We start from the raw sequence: 6000 nt of genomic DNA, 5'->3' as shown, positions 1-6000 counted from the left end.
TCTTTGACAATAAATCTGCAACCGCATCAATTTCTTCTCTTCCTTCAGCCATCATGGGTTGACAAATTAGCTATTGCATCAACAATGTATAAATATTTGTGATTTTTGCAGCTTGCTACAGATGCAGCCTGCTAGCTCTGGTAAGTACACTCTCTGACTATCAAATCAAAGGGCATGTGACACGTTGACATCACCCGGCCCTTCTAGAGGGTCTTGGTGTCGCAACTTGAAATCTGATTGGTTGAAGCAACAGTTTAATCTTCACCTATTTTTTGCTAGAGGGCTTGTGAATCTGATTTTGCGGGCCCTTAAACCCAATCTCTTTGACTTTAACCCTGCTAGCCAACACATAATGGTTGAAATGTGATTGGTTAAATGCTTTAATGTGAGAATAAATGTCTGTAGGAAGCACAGCCAGCTATGACAGCAAGTGGACAGATCACGTGGAATTATTTCCACAAGTATTCATGGACAAAATATAATTAGAATCTGATTCAGATATTTTTCAAGCCAGCAGAGAAGGCCCTGCAGGCCCTCACTGCCCACCACTGATATTTACACTGTTTTTAGTTTTTTATTTTTGATAATTTCTCTTGCACTGTCCTTTTTCTGCTGTGAGTGGTTGAAATTGGGGGGATTAAAAGAGGCTAATTAATGGATTTTTTTGGGCCAACAAGCGTCATGCTGCCAAAACATTTAGCCTTGTCACATCGGACCAATGAAATTACTGTTGAAATTACACCAAAGAAGACAAGTTTAATGGTTTTAGGGCGCAGTAGAAGGACGAAGATAGCGATCAGCCGCAGAAGGACAAAGCGGGGATAGAAAATAGATGGACTTTTCTTTGTGTATTTATTATTAATCTTTTTCATCAGCTGTGTTACAGGCACGGCTCAGAAAAAAAAGCATTTCCGGTACTGGTATGTATTTAATTAAAATTAAAAAGTTAGGCTATGCAGTGTGTGTGTGTGTGTGTGTGTGTGTGTGTGTGTACGTTTGTGTATGTCTTTGTCAAAAAAAAAACAAACTCACTAACCCAAGCTTACTGTTCTGTATATTTCCTGTGCATCTTGTATTTGCAAGTGTTATTTGCAGTCCCTATGTCCTCTATTGTAAGTCGCTTTGGATAAAAGCATCTGCCAAATATAATGTAAAAAAAAAAAAGTTAATAAATCTGTTGTCACGTGGACAGCTGCGATTTATAGTCATGCGCGGCCTATTTATGCACACATGTATTTGTTTGTTAAATTTTAAGCTGGTGTGCCTTATATTCAGGTGCGCTCAATTCTGTAACAAAATGAAAAAAAAAAGTGATTTCCAAAAGCGATGGATTGAAATAGCAAATAACCGCTGAAAACATTGCATGGTGGTAAAAAAGTGCTGAAAGCATCTCGTTGTAGTCTTGTAAATAATGAACCTAAAAGATTCACAGTCTTTTTAAAACTAGCCTGAGAATAAAAACTCCAAAGACTTGTCTTTCGATGTTAGCAGGTGTGAGGTGATCGTTTTCCCTGAGTCTTTTCCAAATCTTTTTAGTTTTCTGATAAATGGGCAGCATAACTTCACGTGTCACAGACTGTTTCCACATAAACACTCTCACCTTTTTGATGGCTTTTTATGAAGAGATCTTCTTTCTTGCCGGGGGTGACGTTCAGCCCCCGTGCAGCTGCATCCTGGCTTTTTGCTTTCAGACTGTTTAAAATTCCACAAACTCATGAGCGTTTGCTTGAATTACCGCACACACAGATGCCGCTATCATCACCAAAATATGTTTTTGTGCACTTTTTGCAATACCTTTCTACCGTTGTTCGCAAACTTCCATGCAATATTTAGCTTTAAACCTAAATGTATATTACTATACATTTTCCTTTTCTTTTACATGCAACACTGCATATGTAACTCCTGCCATTTTAACTGGACTCATCGTTGCACCTGCATTTTGTGAGCTGCACACCAAGCTGCAAGGTTTCACTTGCACTGCCAACACCATTCATATTAATAGCGATGTTTACACTGCGTGCTTACCTTGTTAATACAAATCCAAAGGCACTGCGGACAGCAAAGTAAGAATTTCATTTTCACACTGTGCATATGACGGTAAACAATTTGAATCTTGAATCTCTCTCTCCTGGACATACCTACCACTTGTCACTTTTTATGCACTATCTTTTTCCTTTGCAAGGCACTTCTTTTCAAAAATTGTCCCAGACCTTGACATTTTTCTCCAGCCGTAAGTACTTCTCGAACATAAGTACCTGAAATCCTCCACCTTTTTTATTATCTTCCCTCCCCTGTAATCTTGCTAAAAGTTTTGGTTTCGGCATGTTTGGTTTTACGCCGGGTGCCCTTCCTTACATAACCCTGTGCGTTTTTTCGATTTTAATAAAAATCAATCAAATTTATGGACTTATTTTCCCCAAATAATGCCTCCTGCCACAACACACCTGAATTACTTCACTTTACAGATTCAAAATTCTTTTTCAATACTTATTAAAGCCAGGATGGTGAGTCGCACCTGTAACATAGAAGATATGTTTTAATTCATTTCAGTATTTAAAATGACCTTTCGCAGCTTGTGACCAGAAATGCGATCGTAAGCGGTGATAGGTATGAAATGCACACCGTCGGAAATTAAATATCACCCAAAAAAAAACTATAAAAACTGAAGTCACACCCCATTCTAGAGCTATTCTCTGACCCGAGAAGGTAAAAGATAAGATAAGATAAGATAAGATAAGATAAGAACAACTTTATTTATCCCGAAGGAAATTGTTGTGCCAGAGTTTCAAGCAAAAACATAACAATAATAGATAACGGTAGGAAGGAGGGAGAATAAGAAATACAATAAAATATAAATTGTCAAGGTTAAGGCTATCAAGTGTTTTAAGGTCTTAAGTACAAAGATTTGAAGATTCCCTGCGGCTGAGGGAAGAGGAATTAAAAAGTCTGATAGCCTCAGATTCTTAACTAAATTGTTACTAAAGCAAGAAGACGAAAAAAGGAAAAATAAAAGTAGAGAATTTAGGAAAAAGAGACACAAGGTGAGGAGAAACTCTGGCAGGCAGCTGCCCGAGACAGCGCCGGAAGTAAAAGAACGAATCTAAATGTGCAAAAAGCTGAAGAAAAGACGCGCTATAATTCGAGTGAACGTAGGAACGAACAGAGTTTTGCGTCGAGCAAACATTTCTCAAACACTTCGACCGATCTGTTTATTTGGTGTCTGATTCTCCATTTGCGAGAACCAACACGACCGGCCCCTTTGAGCGTATCCTCGTTTTAATGACAGGATCAGAGCCGGTGTCTTTTAACGGATTAACGTCCAAGGGCTGTGTTTTATATACCGGCCCCTGTGATTCTGCAGGGGGAGAAACCTAAAACCGCCTCTTAACCGTGAAATTTTTGGTTTTATTACGGCCCGTCGCCCCTCGTGTTTCCTCTCCCTGTCTCCGAGAAGTTCCGATTAAAAGTCCCCTTGAAGGTTTCTCCGTCTTCTCCCTTTTATTTGGCGAGTCTATAAATGGCTCTCTCTCACAAACACACACACACACACACGTGCACACATTTGTCTTGATTTTTTTCAAAAGGACGCTGACTAATGTTCACTTCCCGCCCGACCCTCATCTGACCTTGATTTAAACTTAAACCGAGATCTCGCTTTGTCGCGTCCACGATTTTAAATTCACGGGACTTGTAGCGTTTCTGGCTCGGCCACGTGTCGGCAGGCCGGTTAACCCATCCACCAACCCGCAGTGATTTGTTATAAATCATTCTTAAGGTCGCACGGCAACATATACAGAGGGGAAACTTATTTTAAAGGATTGTCGAGAGGCTAAAACAACAAGCAGCATGTGGCAGCCGGCTGGAACCCAGATATAGTTACTCATTTTCACAGACCCGAGTGAGAGCGGGACCACACATGACTCGGAGGGGCGGCTGCGTCCGTCGGGCGGGGAGAGGAAACGGCGAGGGACGAAAGCGGCGGTCGGTGATTGTCGCGTCCGAGGTTTATTTCTGAGATGTTTGATTGAGATGATTGACAGCTCCTTCTTCATTCAGCCCAGAGCAGCGACCCCTGACCTTTTTTTTTGTACCTGGGTTCAGTTTTATGAATGAAAATGTTTCCGCTGGGGGGTTCAAATAATAAAATCTTTGTCAGTCACAGTATTTAAGCTGAATACAATAATTACACTTTATATTAGCCAATTTGAAACGCAGCTTTCTTTTTGCCGGCAATCTGTAACGCTTCTGCGGTCTCATTTTTTGTTCGTTTCCTCCCCAAAAAGCTCTCCGCCGACTTTTGTTCCTGGCTCATTTTTTTTCATCGCTAGTTTGTGGTAGCGAAGGCGTTTAGCGAAATGAAATCCGGAACGTCTAATGAAAAAACTAATTTGTTTAAAAAGGTTTTCTTTGCAGACCCGTACAAAATGATCCGTGGATCAGTGATGCTCAGGGGACCGGGATTTGGGGACCCAAAATTCTGCACAAGTGAAGGCCTCCCACCTACTCCACTCTGCAAGAGCAGTATGTTTAATTCGAATTCTAATCAGCAGCCCCGTGTTAATAAAATATATAGATTCATCCCCCCGGCCCCCTGCTGCCATCAATATTAATGTTAAAATGCTTGAAATTCACTCGCGCACTATGATGCGGTCTCATCGGGCAGTAACTGCTGAGAATACAAGGCTCCTCGAACGTCCTTGTCGCAACTTAACTTTCAACATGGAGTCGATGTCTGAAGAAAGATCAAGGTGCCACGTGGGACATTTCTGCCGAAAAACAATTTGAGAAGTGCTGGACGCGGTGCCCGATGAAGGGCGTGGAGCGTTTGATGGAAAGGTGACCGTGTTTAGGACGGGACTACTTCACTGCGGCTCTGTGAAGCCCCTGATATTTTTCTTTATTGTTGATTTATTCTTTTCATGTCCCTGTTATAACAAAGAAGCCAAAGAAGCAACTTCAGCAATCACAAAAAATGGCAAAAGTAAAGCCCATCGTAACTGCCCTCGCTCACCATGGGGAATGCGAGGTCGCTTAGCAACAATCCGACAAACTGGTAGCCCTCGTCGGCATCCTGGTCAGCGGGGACGTCAACCACGTCCCCCCCAATCCTGTTCCACCCCCTTCACCCGATATGTAGACTGTGTAACCAGAGGGAATAAAACCTTGGACCTCCTGTATGCAAATGTGAGGAATGCATACAACTCTTCCCCCCTTTGGGCAAGTCGGACCATAACCTTGTACTCCTGGACAACGCCTATACACCGATGGTGAAGCAGCAGTCGGCCAGCATCAGGTCTGTGAAGATCTGGTCCAAAGCCAGGGAGGAAGCATGCAGGAGTGCTTCAATGTCGCCGACTGGAGCCTTTTTGAAATGGACTTTGGTGCCGACATCGAGGGCCTCTCTCGTTGCATAACAGACCACGTCAAATTCTGCAAAGTCAGCATCCAAACGGTTCGTCGTTTCACCGAAGGCTTATTTGGAAGGGAGATGAGAGCCTTCATGGCTCAGGACCACCAGACCCTCAGGACCATCCGAAGGGAGCTGAGGAGGAAACTGAGGGAGGTAAAACTCAACTATAAGGAGTAGTCTTGTTGAAATCTTCTTGTCTTGGCAACTGGCCTTGAATTTCTTCACTTGAAGATGCTTCACCCCCAATCTGAGAGGCTTCTTCAGCTCTAATGACTGACGGGGAGTTTCCGAATATAACTGCCAGGTTTAGGGCGGGTCTAGATTATGGTAGCTTGTTGTATAAGTGGAAGAGTTGCTCTGCAGAAACTAGGTGCAGCACAGGAGTAGCCCAAGGTACTGTCCTGTCTCCATCACTCTTCACCCTCTTCACCTCTTACAGTACAACTCCAGTTCCTGCCACCTCCAGAAGTTCTCCGATGACATCATTGGATGCATCGTCTGATGGTGAGTTTTGTTGAGTGGAGCAACCAGAACCACCACCTACTCAACATCTCTAAGACCAAGGAGGTTGTTGTAGACTTCAGGAAGAA

Source organism: Fistularia commersonii, chromosome 25 (genome assembly GCF_037954325.1).
Source record: "Fistularia commersonii isolate RoL2024-O1a breed Wild chromosome 25, RoL_Fcom_v1.0, whole genome shotgun sequence".
NCBI classification, from domain to species: domain Eukaryota; kingdom Metazoa; phylum Chordata; class Actinopteri; order Syngnathiformes; family Fistulariidae; genus Fistularia; species Fistularia commersonii.
Note: the sequence above shows the minus strand (reverse complement) of the source record.